Here is a 17,662-nt window from a genome sequence, read left to right as displayed (position 1 = left end):
AAATGCTGAGGCAATTTGATCTGCTCTTCTCCTTCCTCTCGACCCAAGTCTGCTTCTAATAGTTCTAATAGTGCCAATCAATATGTGTGTGTGGCGATCACACAGGGTCCCCGGACGTTTAACGGTCTATTGATCCCTGTGCCACCACTGTGCTTGCTTCCCCGCTGCCACCAACCCATTACTCTCGGGTACACACTGAGTCCAGACAGTTGTTAAAATAAAACCAAATAAACAAGTTTATTTTATAAGTACAGTGGTACCTCGGGTTACATACTCTTCAGGTTACATACGCTTCAAGTTACACACTCCACTAACCCAGAAATAGTGCTTCAAGTTAAGAACTTTGCTTCAGGATAAGAACAGAAATCGGGCTCCGGCGGCGTGGTGGCAGCAGGAGGCCCCATTAACTAAAGTGGTGCTTCAGGTTAAGAACAGTTTCAGGATAAGTACGGACCTCCGGAACGAATTAAGTACTTAACCCGAGGTTCCACTGTATTAACAAGTTTATGGTTTCTCAGATAATAATTCTTGTCAGTTTCTTAACTTTAGTTTCTTTACCGGCCTATACCTTCCTAATACCTTCTGAGTGATTATATCAACTGTTTGACTGACTCCTCTTAACAGATTCTCTCACTCTCTCACATCAGACTAGCCCAATCCACAGACTTATCCTCCCTCCGTCCTTCTCTAACTCCAGACTGACTTCTTAACAACTCTAACTCTAACTCCTCCCCTTGGGTTCCTATTGATTAGTCATTTTACAATTAGTTAACCCTTTCCGTATGAACCCAGTATGATATCACACACCTAGAGCCAGTTTGGTGTAGTGGTTAAGAGCTGTAGTCTTGTAATCTGGGAAACTGGGTTCGCGTCTCCGCTCCTCCACATGCAGCTGCTGGGTGACCTTGGGCCAGTCACACTTCTTGAAGTCTCTCAGCCCCACTCACCTCACAGAGTGTTTGTTGTGGGGGAGGAAGGGAAAGGAGATTGTTAGCCACTTTGAGACTCCTTAAAGGGAGTGAAAGGCGGGATATCAAATCCAAACTCTTCTTCTCTTCTTCTTCTAGAAGGGCAAACGCCATAATGTGTCTGTTGGCTGGAAGCATTGTCGAGAGCACACTCAGGACAGAACGTGAAAATGTGACTTTGTAACTGCAGATATCTGGAGATGAAGATGCTGGCTTTAGTTCTGTGAAATTTCCAGAGAAGTGAGCTGGGGAATTTTTATAGTGTCTCGGCAAAGTCCGTATACTTCAGTGGCTGCCTCGCTATAAACGGATGATCTTTCAGGGCTCATTCTGCCTTTTTCTTATCAAAGTCATAAGACAGATGTGATATGTTGCTTTCGCCATCTGCTTTGATATAATGTCTCTCAACCAGGGAGAAGTGGGACAGTTGTTTACGCTGACCTCTATTAGGCTTTTTAGAACATTTGCTTTAATTAAAAATCCTTGTAAACTTGATAGATGTACTCCGGTGACCTTCGCTGGTACTCCTATCATTGATGCAGAATTGCTTCTAAATTTACGTACGCTATAAAATCATGGTATGTTTCTTTTTAGTCACCAACAAGTTCTCTCAGTCTGAGCTTGTGGGGGATAAAGGATTTATATGATAAAAAGCATATTTAAGGGACTTTGCTGTAGGGATGGTGCCATTCTGTGTCAGTATCCTATGTATTTATTCTTAACTGGAATAAATAATTTATTATTATTATTATTATTATTATTATTATTATTATTATTATTAAACTCTCTTCTGTCCGCATTTATCCGTGAGGTGTGTGTGTGTGTGTGTATGTGTATATGTCATTTAAATGCTATTTGATCACAAAATATACATATAAATACCTTTTTTCATCTCAAGGTAAGCAAATATAAATGCATTTTTACTCTAAAGTAAATATACCATACTGGTACTTTTTTTTTAGTTGAAACCCCCCAAACTAGGAAAAGTGTGAAATCTGAAGGATAACTGCATTCCGATCCAAGAGGTACGAGTTAGGCAACTTTGCTTAACAATATAGACCAAATGAAATCTCCTTCTGGAAGGACCTGCAGATAGATCCTATCTCAGAAGCTTTCTCACCGCTGACAACTCCAACACATTTTAGTCATCACAGCTTGGCCCACCTACACCCACGCACATTTGAGTACAGTGGCGTAGCGTGGGTTGTCAGCACCCGGGGCAAGGCAAGTAATTTGCGCCCCCTACCCCTGAGTGAGCCAGGTAGGGGCAGAGAGCTGCGAGTGCGAGTGCGTGCCCCCAGATGTTGCGCCCTGTGCGGCCGGCACCCCCACACTACGCCACTGTTTGAGTACAAACAAACAAACAAACAGACACACAGGCTGGGAGCCTCAATGGCACCCCTCTGGAGGCTTCACCCAGGGCAAAAAACCCAGCTAGCCCCACTCCCTTCTCATAGCTACAGCACTGCTATAAGAAACAGACACCAGACACACTCTGGGGGGAAACCAAAGTTCAGTGGTGGAGGCTTGTTTTACATGCAAAAGGTCCCAGGTTCAATCCCTAGCTAGATTTGGAAGAGACCCACTGCTAGTCAGTCTTGAAAATACAGAAAAGATGGAGTAGTGATTTGACACAATTAAAGCAGTTTCCTATACTCTTGTTGTTGTTGTTGTTGTTGTTGTTGTTGTTGTTGTTGTTAATGTTGTTAACATTATTATATATTTATTTGTACCCCACCATTTTCCCTGACAGGGAGTCAAGGCGGCTCATAGATAACAATGTTGTTGTTGTTGTTGTTGTTGTCGTTTAGTCGTTTAGTTGTGTCCGACTCTTTGTGACCCCATGGACCAGAGCACGCCAGGCACTCCTGCCTTCCACTGCCTCCCGCAGTTTGGTCAAACTCATGTTGGTAGTTTTGAGAACACTGTCCAACCATCTCGTCCTCTGTCGTCCCCATCTCCTTGTGCCCTCCATCTTTCCCAACATCAGGGTCTTTTCCAGGGAGTCTTCTCTTCTCATGAGGTGGCCAAAGTAACTGGAGCCTCAGCTTCAGGATCTGTCCTTCCAGTGAGCACTCAGGGCTGATTTCCTTCAGAATGGAGAGGTTTGATCTTCTTGCAGTCCATGGGACTCTTAAGAATCTCCTCCAGCACCATAATTCAAAAGCATAAATTCTTCGGTGATCAGCCTTCTTTATGGTCCAAACACTTGTTTGTTCGTTCGTTCATTCATTCATTCAGTCAGTCAGTCATTCATTTTCTACCCTTCAGCATAACAATCCAAGGCAGGTTAAAACAATGCAATCATACAGTTTCAAATCAAACAATTGTTGAAACCCATTGGGCTTCTCGATGGGAAGGTTAGGGCAGGCAAGAGCAGGTAGGGGCCACCGGATCAGAGCCAAACAGTCTCCAAGAGGGGCAGAAAGAGAAGGGGAGGTAGGAGTGAGGGGAAATAAAAAGGGTAGGAGGACAAGTGGGTGATTGAACCCAGAGCAGAAAATCTCCCAAGCACCTCTCAGGTATAAAACCAAAACCAAACAACAATAAATGAGCTGGAGGGGAGGGGGAGCCAGAGAGAGAGAGAGAGAGAGAGAGAGAGAGAGAGAGAGAGAGAAGGAGGAGAAGGAGGAGAAGGAAGGAAGGAAGGAAGGAAGGAAGGAAGGAAGGAAGGAAGGAAGGAAGGAAGGAAGGAAGGAAGGAAGGAAGGAAGGAAGGAAGGTGGCCAGAACTTTGCTGCAGTGAGCTCCGGCTCAAAAAAAGCAATGCCTATAAATATAGGGGAAGACCATTATAGGCTATTACATTTGATGTTTTTAGTGTGATTATTCACATCCTGCATGTCTGAGTCTGGTCCTGTGCTAATGCACTACAAAAAATCCACTGTTCACACAAATTACATGATAAGGATAACTGTGATTTCAAAGACAAATGGGAACCTTTTGTGAAATATTTGAAGAAGCAACAAAACAAACTGGACTCTTTGGCAGGTTTTGAATAAACATTCACCAACTTTTTATTGTAATTTATAGATAGACAACTTGAGGATTTTTACGATTTTATAACACAGAGATAGAAATATGTGCTGAGAAACCAGAGAAAGGAGTTGAGGGAAGTCTGGGGGTGGGAGGTTGGGTTTTCTGTTTGGGGGGGAGGGTGAAAATGGAGAATAATGATGATGATGATGATGATGATGAAGATGATGTATTTTTGATAAAACAATTGTGTTGAAATTTCCAATATTTTTTTAAATAATAATACAAAATCCACTGTGAATTCTTTTTTCCATTTCTTGAACTAGTCAAGTAGGAGTAGTAGGAATTAATAATAATAATAATAATAATAATGATAGGTAAAGGTAAAGGGAACCCTGACCATTTGGTCCAGTCATGGCCGACTCTGGGGTTGCGGCACTCTTCTCGCTTTATTGGCCGAGGGAGCTTCTGGGTCATGTGGCCAGCATGACTAAGCCGCTTCTGGCGAACCAGAGCAGCACATGGAAATGCTGTTTACCTTCCCACCAGAGCGGTACCTATTTATCTGCTTGCACTTTGACGTGCTTTCGAACTGCCAGGTTGGCAGGAGCAGGGACCGAGCAACGGGAGCTCACCCCGTCGCAGGGATTCAAACCGCCGACCTTCTGATCAGCAAGTCCTAGGCTCTGTGGTTTAACCCACAGAGCCACCCGCGTCATATAATAATGATAGAAGAGTTCAAAAGGGTAAGTGCCACTATGCTAGTGAAGAACTAGCTACACTCACTACAGCTAATGTCCTTGGATGAAGAAGCAGGTTGTCATCTTCATCATAAGATGCATCCAGATAGTTCAGTGAGTCCAAGATGAACTTTGCTGTGCAGCTGTGCATTCAGATGTTCATCTGCATCCGTAACAGCTGCAGAAACACAACTCTGCAGCCAACGCAGATCTTCATCACTGGGCTAATAATGCTTGATATGTGAAAGAACATTTCTTCTCCTTTCATTTTTTTTAAAAAGCTATCTGTATTTGAGCATTGCTTAAAATACTGCAAAACAATTGTCTAGAACTGCAAGAAACATCAGGTTTCTAGCAGATTAACCAAGCTCCATTTGAACTCCAATCTGCTTCCCAGGATGGAAGCATCGCTGTAGATTGCTTTGTTGTTTCATTATAAGAAATTGGCTTTTACTTACAGACGCTTTTTACTTGTGGATCTATGTGTTCATTGAATGCATTTTGTATCGTGAACGGCATAATGTATCATGTGCACACGTAGAGACTCCATTTGTCTGATTCAAATACACCTACATTCAACATTAGTTCTATTTTATGTTGTGTCTATAATACAGCTATTTTTCTTCCGCCGCTAGTATAAGTTAATAGGGGAGGAAATTCTAATTTTACTTTGTTGGTGTATAAATGTGCCATTTCATAGAACTCGCTGTTTTTCTTTGTTGTAACTTCTTTCTCTCTGTTTTCGCCCGAGGCTCTACTTTTTATTTGATCAGTATAGTTTATATCATATTCCAGGCACCATTTTTCCCCAAGAGAAAAACAGGATTTCAGATTTGCTATTCATGATTCCTAAGGCGAACCGAAAGGGCACCAGCTGAATTAATGTTTCCTTTACTGTTTTCAGGGCTTATTGGTTTTATTTCCATTAGCTTAGAGGTATTCATTCCATCTTTAAAATGGCCCCTACCATATGATTGGCATTTTTTTTACAACAATATAACTTCTGCTAAGCGTAAAATTACTCCGTCCGATTATTAAGTAACCTACAAATAATTAGTTTAAAAGGCTTACAAAGAGAAATAGTGCCACACATCAACTTCTATTTGCAAAGCGTGTAAAAGCTTAGCCTCTGTGAAACCAGGGGGCATATGATTTCCCATAATGCTACTATAGGAATGGGATGTTCTTTAATTAGTATTTTAGCATAATATATGCAAACAGTTGTTTGAGGAGACTGGTTTAAGAGGGCTTCCTTCACTGAAATCCATGCACAGATAAATTTTGCATGCATTTGTGTTAGGGCAATAGCCCAATAAAATAAATTCAAATTGATTAATCCTATCTTTTTTGTTGATTAATCAGTCTCTTGGTTTAATTAGCATAAATTTGCATATGCATAAAACAAAATGTATCACATCAATAAACACAGTTTGATTGTTTATAGATAATGTGCACATGGTGCGCCCATTGACCCTTTCCTAGGTGAGAAAGGGAGGGCATTCCTTTTATAAAATGGTGCTTGCCAATTGACAATCTCATATACACACACATGCAAACAAACACACACACACATCATACAAGACAATTCTTAGTTGTTTAATCTAATTGATTGCTTCATCTAACCAATCAAATAAACATTGCAGCCTTAATTTTAGCCTGACACATTTTAAAGGTCTTGTAATGCTCATCAGTGATACCATAATACACAGGAAGCCAAGTACAACCAAAATATCACGTAAATATGCCTCTGATTTCCAAACAATATCAATTATTGTTTCAAAGAAATTGAGGAGGATAGTCGGTATTAATTAACTTGGCAGTTCTACATTCCACATAATTGAGAATTTTCAAAGACAGTTCTGAAATTTAACTAATTAACTTATTTCTCCTACACCCCAACAACTCTTCCTCTGCAAACCTGAGTAATTTGCATACATTTCCTATCAAAATTATCAAATCTGCTCATATTTCTCCACCCCCATTGTTCTCCCTGGACACTGGGGTCCAGCGCCGAGGGCCTTCTGGTGGTTCCCTCACTGTGAGAAGCCAAGTTACAGGCAACCAGGCAGAGGGCCTTCTCGATAGTGGCACCTGCCCTGTGGAATGCCCTCCCATCTGATGTCAAAGAGAACAACAACTACCAGACTTCTAGAAGACATCTGAAGGCAGCCCTGTTTAGGGTTATAAGATACGCAAAATGAACCATGGAAAGAGAAGAAGGGAAGTCATTGATATTTTAGGTGTGTGAAATGTTTGTCTGAGATAGATAGATGATAGATAGATGATAGATGATAGATAGATAGATAGATAGATAGATAGATAGATAGATAGATAGATGATAGATAGATGATAGATAGATAGATGATAGATAGATAGATAGATGGATAGATAGAGATAGATGATAGATAGATGATAGATAGATAGATAGATAGATAGATAGATGATAGATAGATATAGATAGATAGATGATAGATGATAGATGATAGATGATAGATAGATAGATAGATAGATAGATAGATAGATAGATAGATAGATAGATAGAGATAGATAGATAGATGATAGATGATAGATAGATAGATAGATAGATAGATAGATAGATAGATAGATAGAGATAGATAGATAGATAGATAGATAGATGATAGATAGATAGATGATAGATAGATAGATAGATAGATAGATAGATAGATAGATAGATGATAGATAGATAGTAGATAGATAGATAGATAGATAGATAGATAGATAGATAGATAGATAGATAGATGATAGATAGATAGATGGATAGATGATAGATAGATAGATGATAGATAGATAGATAGATAGATAGATAGATAGATAGATAGATGATAGATAGATGATAGATAGATAGATAGATAGATAGATAGATAGATAGATAGATAGATGATATAGATAGATAGATAGATGATAGATAGATAGATAGATAGATAGATAGATAGATAGAGATAGATAGATAGATAGATAGATAGATGATAGATAGATAGATAGATGATAGATAGATAGATAGATAGATAGATAGATAGATAGATAGATAGATAGATGATAGATAGATAGATAGATAGATGATAGATGGGAAATCTGCAGAATCAGATCCCATCCATGGCTTCTACTTTGATTTATGTTATTGCCTTTCAACTTTCATGCTAGTATTTATCCCTTCATAATTTGGAGGGAGCGTTTGCCTCCATGAACTTGTCTGTCTGTGGCAGCACAAAACTACATGTCCTACAGATACAGTGATAACCCCAGTCTTATTTTCTCCTAGGAACATCTGTGCTATAACGGCAGCATCCCTACCTAGGGCTTCGGTCACTGAAATTCTATTGACTATCAATTGACAAAGCTGCGAAAAAGCTGACTGCTTTCCCTCTGACATTACAAAATGTAAAGCCCCGCTTTGGGATGCACTTACAAAGCTAAGGGAAAACGCTGGAGTAGCCAAAATATTGCTACATAATTGGATTCTTGTGGTGTTAAGGGACCTTTGTGCCGTATCAAAGCAAGTGCCTCATAAGTGCAAGAATTGTTACTTTTATACCTAAACCTTTTCAATTCACATTTTAAAAGCACACTTTATTGTCTGCACTGTGTGTTTTAGGGGGGTGGAATTTAGTACCACTACTTTATTTTTTGACGTACCGTCAGTTTACTATGGATATATCAACAATTTAGGAACGAGCATGTTTGTGGCTGGGGCTTGTGGGATGTAAAATTGCAGTCAAGTACAACATTCCTACAGTAGAGATGTGACTTGAAGAGGGTGTGGTCTGTTGTACTAGCATGGAGGAGCACACGACCTCCATGTTCTGATCAGTGTGTGTGTTCTCCATTTTGGATGTTGCTGTATGTTTGGAAAAGTGACTGCTTTGCTGCAGTCACTTGGGACTAACTTCTTTATGGAATAGTTCTAGCTGTTAAGTAACCTAAGCCTGCCTTCAGGGATATGTCTGTGAACCTGAATGAATCTGTGAGCAAACTATTTTTATATCACGTTAATCAGATTATTGTATTTATTCTTTTTAAGAGGGAAGGGCAAGGGATTTTACCAGGAAGGAATCTTTAATCGTAAGACTCAGATGCGTCAGCAACAAGCTGATCGCTGCGTAATCTAAAAAGGGGATGTTTGGAACTTTGCTAGAATATGGGACTTGCTAGCACAAGTTTGGAAGGATATCATTTAATAATATATTCTCTCCTGCCTCCCTAATCATCCCCACAGGACTGAGAGGTAACTGTAGTTGAAAGTGTATCTTGTATTGTTTTATTTTTAACATAATCTTCGAGCTTAATGTCTAAAGGGAAGTTGAGCCTGGTTTTCATCTTTTTTCTTATTTAAAAGGTGTTTAAACATACCCAATGCATTGGAATAGCCCAATGCAGCGTCCTCAGGTAAGTCAAGAACAAACCATGGCTTCTGTTCATGGTTTGTTTGAAGTTGAAACCATGAGTCTGGGTTCACATGAGCCAAACACTATGCAGCACATTTGGAAGCAAGCGAGGAGCAAAGTAATTTGTATGTGTTTAACCACAGTTAATTTAAAACCAGTTTAATTTTAATGTTGCATGTGAACCAGACGATTGTTTGCTTCCAAGGGGTGTCAGAGTGAAACATAGAAGGCGATTGTACACTGTGGGCCATTCTTAAATTAGATTGTACATTTGTTTATTTTTACTCCTAAGGCACTTCTGTTTATTTGCGCAAATATCTATGGCACCAACATTCATGAAAACATTATAATGGTAGTGGGCAGCATGAAATAAAGAAATTACATTAACAAATACAAAAAAGCCCTACATTATACAATTAAATATACATTTTAAAATTAAAGCATAGTTCCACCATCTTATTGATCACAAATCTTTGGAGGGCGGAGAGTGAGTTAGTAGAATGTCAAATGCCACAACAGTACTTATTGCCATAGCAACGCATAGATAACGGGGTCGATTAAACTACACACATGTTCATTGATTAAAAAACCTTAAAGAAACAATGCATTCAGACTGCAGGCTCAGAAGTAAGGGCAATTGAATTCAGTAGGGCTTGTTCCCTAGTAAGTGGTATAAGGTAAAGGTAAAGGACCCCGGGATGGTTAAGTCCAGTCAAAGGTGACTATGGGGTTGTGGCACTTATCTCGTTTTCAGGCCGAGGGAGCTGGCATTTCTCCACAGACAGCTTTCCGCGTCGTGTGGCCAGCATGAGTAAACCACTTCTGGTGCAATGGAACACCGTGATGGAAACCAGAGCGCACAGAAACGCCGTTGACCTTCCCGCAACAGCAGTACCTATTTATCTACTTTCACTGGCGTGCTTTTGAACTGCTAGGTTGGCAGGAGCTGAGCAATGGGAGCTCACTCCATCGTGGGGATTCAAACCGCTAGCCTTCTGATTGGCAAGCCCGAGAGGCTTAGTGGTTTAGACCACAGTGCCACCTGTGTCCCAAGTAAGTGGTGTAGGCTGAGTCTCACTGAACTCAGTGGGACTTTTGCATAGATAAGCATGGGGTTTTGCTATCAGCCAGTCTTCTCCTTATTTGTGCTATGTAATTGTTATCAAGACTGAAAAACTAAGTCAGATGTTGGATGTTTCTCTGTTGTGTCCGGAGGAACTGGACACCCTCCACTTGTTTTTAGACTTCAATTCCATCTGCCTCAACCATCATGGCTTTGCTGGCAGGAGCTTATGGGAATTAGAGTCCAAAGCATCTACATTAAACTATCGAATGCAACATTTTGATATTTGTATCCAATGCCTTGAAAGATTTTGAAAGAGAACTTAGTGGCCTTAAGCAATGCGACCTTCATTGTAATTTTGAAACAGCACATCTAAATGTTTAATCTGCCACAGAAACCATTTTGCAGCTGCTCTGCATATACACATGTTTTAAGTAAATAAATAAAACATAGGCATGGGGTGGGGCTGGGGGAAACTCTCCTCAGGGTTCTTCCTCCAAAAGCAAAATTATATGCATAAAAGGCCAATTTATGCTGAAGTTGTCACTCAAACTGTATTATAGTGGGAGCTCAATAAATAAGGGCAACAAAGAACTTAAATCTTAATTCAAATCATAATTCCATTGTTTCTTTTGGGGGGAGGGGATATTCAGTAGTATTTCAAAATCAGCCCTAGTTTGTTCATTAGAATTTGTTCTCAGAGAGAAGGGGAAGTAGGTTATTTATTGTAGTAGAATTTGATAATGCCAGTAAAGATTTGCTTCTTTTAGCTGAAGACCTCATGTTTGATGCATGGGGAAAGGAGAGGGAGTCTTCAATTCTTTTTACTACTCTGCCCCAAAGGCATTGTTAGGAATGTCTTGGAGGGCCCAAGCCCCAGATCCCCTGCACCTTATCCCCCCTCCTTTTAATTTTTTTAATTCATTTTAATTTTCTAGATCACAGTGTGGCTTGTCACCCTACAAAGCACAGTGTCAATGAGACCCCTCACCACCTGTCACTTTAATTCGCCCAGAGGCATCTAGACATATAAATTAGCATATGTGAATTGTATGCACATTTGTGCCTTGAGTTCTTTAAGTACATAGCAACACCTCTGCTTCTCTTCCTACCTTTCCAACAATCACTGAGATCATCGTACTGGATAAAGCAGAAGCTAGCTCCAGGATTGCTGTTTCAGGCCTGAATCTGCTCCCACTTCACCTGTTTTCCCAAGAAAATATGATTCATTGGGAACAATCCTGCCAAAGTTAATTCCTTGTCATTGAAAAAAGAAAGCAAGACACATGCTTATGTCTTCCAATCAACAGCGTTTGAAGGTGCTTAGATCTGTTGGGAACATGTCTCAATTATCTACCACTAATGGACCACACTTACAGAGTCATCAATCAAGTTTCCTCATATGTGGATTGTCCTGTCTGGCAGGAGGGGGGGGGAGGCAGCATGCCCCACCCCTGGCTGCAGGATGTGCATGATGCACTGGGCACCTGAGCAGCTAGCTACGCCACTGACAGCATCCAAGTCAAAGCAGATTGGGGCAGCAGTGTCTGCAAAGCGTTGTGCCAAATGCTTGCAGCAGGCTTTAGTGAATTAAAACACTGTAATCCTGCTTAATGAATGCAGAAACATGATTGACTCTTAATATTGGGCCACCTTAGTTTCATCCTATTATCTCAAACTGTACATAAATTAAAGAATCGCAATCTAAGGTCCACTGCTGAACTTTAAACCAAGAGATACCCAACTTTAAAACATGACAGGAAGAATTTACTAGCCAGCTTTTTTTTTTTACACATCTGACCCCAGGAATATTAAATTGGCAGTCATCGTATTTCTTACACTCTATTATATTGGACATTGATATGTTCCTACAGCACAGATCTCCAGCTGTCTGCATCCTTGTATATGACCTTAACCTTATCATCTTAACAGCTTAATCTAAATCTGAAGTCCCCTGATAAACACCGTGTTGCTGCTATACACAATTGGACAGTATATGTTTACAAGGGAGCCATTACACAAAGTGAGAGGCTTATCTACAATAGTTGCATCTTCCCTAAGTGATAAGCGGAGCATTCTCTTTCAGACCAAGTTAGATCTTCTCCAATTACACAATAGTTCTTGCCTTCCTTTCAAACAGCGCTTTAATCCAGCAATCTCTGCAACGCCGTAGCTCTGAAATGGGATCTGAACCGAAGGCTATACAAATCCACCCCCACCCCCCAAATCTTGTGGTTTTCAAACTCTTTGGTGGGAAGAAAATCTGGGGGTTCCTTAGAAGCTTATCAGTCTTTCTTCTCTGAAAGGCCTGTTGCACACGCAATCGCTGATTGCTTCCTGCAATATGGGCCACCAGGGGAGTTTGGACAAATCTCAGTGCAGTCGTTAAGACATTTCAGATGTGGGTTCACAATTTTAAAATGGTCAGCGACCAGGAACGCTGCAAGAACCACCACTTTTGAGGTGAATGGTTTTATAGAATTATTCTGTGGTATCTGCTGAGTATCTGAGGGTTGTGCATTATGTGTGTATGTTTACATATAAATTTCAGCTTTCCTACTTAATTCTTGTAAATCTGATTTATTCAAAAACACAAGGCATTTAAAAAAGAGGGTGATCATATGTTCTGATTTAGGGGGGTGGAGAAAACATTTTATTATTCTCCAAATTGCAGAGAATACTGCAGAGACTGTATGTGATCCTGGACAGTTTCCTTTCTCTCTTTGTTCCAGCATTGTGATGCTGTAGAGGTGACAGCTGAAAGAAAACAGGAGCATATGCTGGGCAGCTAATGCTGTCCTGATTCACCAAGCGTGTGGTTTTCAATTCCCACCCCCACCCCCTTCTTTCTGCACATATGGTAAAGGGGATGAATGCGATGAGTTTAGCAATCTGTAATGGGAAAAGAAATAATTCCTGCCCCTTTCTCTCTAGCAACTCAATCACTTGATATTCCCAAAGGGACCAGTCATAGTTTTCCTCAAGATCTCTTACCACTACTTCTACCCTTCCAGCCAAGCCACAACCTCACTAGAAGCAGAGCATATTTAAACCAGTCCGCAGCTTTAAGATGTTCTTAGCCAATGGAAAACAACTGGCTGCTTGACTAGACTAGACTGAGGGGGTGGGGACGGGACACAAGGAAGAGGAGCAGTTTGGCAAGGGATGGATGTTTCAAGCAGTAGAGAAGGAAAGGCATTGCTAACAACAGCCAGGTGATTTGAGGATGTGAGGCTGAGAGAGGCAATAAGATGCGGGGGGGGGGGGCGAAGAGCAAGGGCAGAATCAAGACAATGACCTCATTCACATGTCACATTAAACCATACATTAAATTAGCTATGGTTTAATGTGAACAAGCCATGTTGCTAGAATTGTGAGCACCTTGCTCCTCGGCTGCTACACTGTGGGGAAACAAGCCATAGTCTGGCTTGTGACTTCTGAACCCAGGCTCACGGTTTGTTTCTCTCCAAGGTAAAGGTAAAGGGACCCCTGATTGTTAGGTCCAGTCGCGGACGACTCTGGGGTTGCGGCGCTCATCTCGCTTTATTGGCCGAGGGAGCCGGTGTACAGCTTCTGGGTCATGTGGCCAGCATGACTAAGCCGCTTCTGGCGAACCAGAGCAGTGCACGGAAACGCCGTTTACCTTCCCGCCGGAGTGGTACCTATTTATCTACTTGCACTTTGTGCTTTCGAACTGCTAGGTTGGCAGGAGCTGCGACCGATCAATGGGAGCTCACCCCGTCATGGGGATTCGAACTGCCAACCTTCTGATCAGCAAGCCCTAGGCTCTGTGGTTTAACCCACAGCGATACCTGTGTCCCTGTTTCTCTCCAAACAAACCACAAACAAAAGCAAGGAGCAAACCTTGCCTACTGGTTATGGTTGGTTGGTTGGGAGAGCATAAGCCACATTGTGCTTTGTTTCTCAGAAGCAGCAGGAGTGAGAGAGGAGTTAAGTGTGTCCAATTTTAGCAGTGTGCACCAGCACTCTGCTCATTCTCATTAAACCATGGTTTAAAGTGTCGTGTAAACCTGGCCAATGTATGCGAGACACCTGGAACCAGGTCATCAAAAATGGTTTATCTGTAACAGTAATGTGCTTGTTGGTAATTTTTATGCGTGGATAATTTGTCAGGCACATCTTGCCTGGTAATAACTGGAAGCACAATCTTGTCAGAGCTGAACATTTGAATTAAAGAATCCAAAGGAGACAGGAAAAGAAAACCCTCCTTTGTTTTGCAGATGATAAGAAGGTCTGTGTCTACCCTGAATGCGTGAACTCAGATTCTTTCAACCCTATGGTGCAAGTCTCAATGGAAGAAGATGTTTGCTTTAATTTGACCATTTCCCACATTAGCAGATAGGAAAATATAGATTTCATTTCCCTTCATCCTATTAAGCAAGGAAAACTTGCTAGCGATTTTCCTCAGGTGTTTATAGATTTCTCTTTAGCACATATAGCATGCAGGAAATGGTTTTGAGGTGATGAACGAAAATTAAAAGAGGGAAACGGGTGCTTTGACCTATCATAATCTCAGAGCGGTTCAAATTTATTTTGTTGTGGCATAAAGATAAATAGCAAAGTGATGGCCAAAAATCTCAGCTACATATATATTATCATTTTTTCCCTACAACATTACCCATATAGTGGACACTCATTGCTCTGGACATATTTCTGGTTAATGACAGAGTGGGTCTTCTTTCTCTGCTTACTTGTTTGACATCTGTTAGATGATTTGGTACACCCTGAAGGGTGTAATAAGAATAAAAAGGACATTTTAACCAAATGGGCCCTCCAACATAGGCATGAGGCCAGTGGCATGGGGGCGGCATAGGGAGAGTTGCCCCAGGTGCAGAATTGTTAAGGGGCGGAAAAATTCAGCACCCAGTGCTGCTTCAATACAGTTGCATGCTTTGGTCACAACTTCTCCTTGAGAACAGGAAGTGACTTCTCCAGACAACAGAACAACAACAACAACAACAACAATTTATTTATACCCCGCCCATCTGGCTGAGTTTCCCCAGCCACTCTGGGCGGCTCCCAATCAAGTGTTAAACACAGTACAGCATTACATATTAAAAACTTCCCGGAACAAGGCTGCTTTAAGATGTCTTCTGAATGTCAGGTAATTGTTTATCTCTTTGACATCTAATGGGAGGGCATTCCACAGGGCCGGTGCCACTACCAAGAAGGCCCTCTGTCTGGTTCCCTGTAGCCTCAATTCTCGCAATAAGGGAACCGCCTGAAGGCCCTTGGCGCTGGATCTCAGTGTCCGGGCTGAACAATCGGGGTGGAGACGCTCCTTCAGGTATACAGGACCGAGGCCGTTTAGGGCTTTAAAGGTCAGCACCAACACTTTGAATCATGCTCGGAAACGTACTGGGAGCCAATGCAGATCTCTCAGAACCGGTGTTATGTGGTCCCGGCGGCCACTCCCAGTCACCAGTCTAGCTGCCGCATTCTGGATTAATTGCAGTCACCTTCAAAGGTAGCCCCATGTAGAGCGCGTTGCAGTAGTCCAAGCGTGAGATAACTAGAGCATGCACAACTCTGACAAGACAGTTCGCAGGCAGGCAGGGTCTTAGCCTGTGTACCAGGTGGAGCTGGTAGACAGCTGCCCTGGACACAGAGTTAACCTGTGCCTCCATGGACAGCTGTGAGTCCAAAATGACTCCCAGGCTGCGCACCTGGTCCTTCAGGGGCACAGTTACCCCATTCAAGACCAGGGAATCCCCCACACCCACCCGCTCCCTGTCCCCCCAAAACAGTACTTCTGTCTTGTCAGGATTCAACCTCAATCTGTTAGCCGCCATCCATCCTCCAACCGCCTCCAGGCACTCACACAGGACAACTCTTCCTATCTCCACAGCTGAGATCTCTTGGGTGATGCAGATACCGTTAAGCAGTTGAATGCGCTGCATGCATACTCTTGTTGGGCCCTGGGCACTGGCAACCCACGCTATACCACTGCATGAAGCTCATACACTGAAGCTGTACTCAACTCTGGCAATCTACAAAGCCACTGTAGATATGGGAGCCCCACGGAGATAATGGAGTACACATGGAGCTCTGGATGACAGGCCAACTTTCCATCTTTATCTTGCATCTAACTCCCAGTCCAATTCTGCTTTCCATCCACTGAACATAAAAAATGTTGCCAATGGATGTCTGTAATTACTCCAGTTCCTCCCCCCGCCCCACCAACCACCTCCAAAGACTCAATAAAAAATAGAGAGCTTTTTAATCTGAAACAGCTTTACAAGCTAAGAGGGCTAAAAGTTAATTAGAAATTAAGTCTGCATCCTGGGTAAATTATTTATGTTAAATCATGTGTCACTATATAAATAATATACGTTCAAACAGACAATTGTAATTATTTTATGTTTAACAATAAAGGGGATGTATTATTCTGCAATAGAATCCTTTTGTCAAGCTCAGCTCCATTTCCTCACTCGTAAAACTAAATGATAATGTTGCTTCATATGCAAGTCACAACTGTTTAATTTCACATCCAGACACAGAGAGCCTCTCCTGCGCTGGAGCCATTTTCCATTGTCAGAAGCTTACCAGGAAGCACAAAATACATGCCAGAGTCCAATACATTTAATTCCCTGGAATTGTACAAATCATATATCAAGAGGAGTTTTTAGAGCATTTCCCCTGTCCTTTATGCGAGCTCTAAACAGTCTAAACAGTTGCTCAACAGATTTTTGTACTGGGCTTATTGACACTAATATAATAAATCAGGAATAGGCAGCACAATTTCTTTTTAAAGCAACAATGTATGTATTTAAACTATTATTATTATTATTATTATTATTATTATTATTATTATTATTAAGCAGCAAATATTAGGCAAGGGGGACTTTTTATGATTAGGTTATTGGGTTTGTATTGAGGATTCCCCACCCGCTTTGCTTTGTTAGTGATGTTGTGGTTAATGCACTTCCAGCATCCATTTAAATGCAAATTCTCATGCAAATAATCCCTTGGAGTGAAGAAAGGAAGAACGTTCAGCTGAAGACAAAGCTGGAGGAATCATGCAAAGCATGAACAGGGGTATCAGCAAAAAGACGGTACAATGCTTTTTAAAAGCCTTTTCAGAGCACAAGTGAAAACATATTAACTATTGTGTAACTACCTTCACAATAGAGCCTTCCAGCATTGTTGTGCAGGAGCAGAATGATTCTTTGAAGGTCAAATAAAATAAATGAATGGAAAAAATGTGCTTTTACTATATATATATATATATATATGCTTTCGTAGATTTTCACGGGTACAGGAATGCAGGAACAAAAATATCTCACCTCTACGGGGAGGAAACCTTCCAGCACCTGCATTCCTGTACCCGTGAAAATCTACGAAAGCAAATATCTCACCTCTACGGGGAGGAAACCTTCCTGCATATATATATATATATATATATATATATATATATATATATATATACACAAGCCTATTCCTACTGGAATTTGTTCTCTCTCACAGCGACTGCAAAGCTCTGGAATATATT

This window comes from Podarcis melisellensis (genome assembly GCF_964234715.1).
Source record: "Podarcis melisellensis genome assembly, chromosome: 11".
Lineage (NCBI taxonomy): Eukaryota > Metazoa > Chordata > Lepidosauria > Squamata > Lacertidae > Podarcis > Podarcis melisellensis.
Note: the sequence above shows the minus strand (reverse complement) of the source record.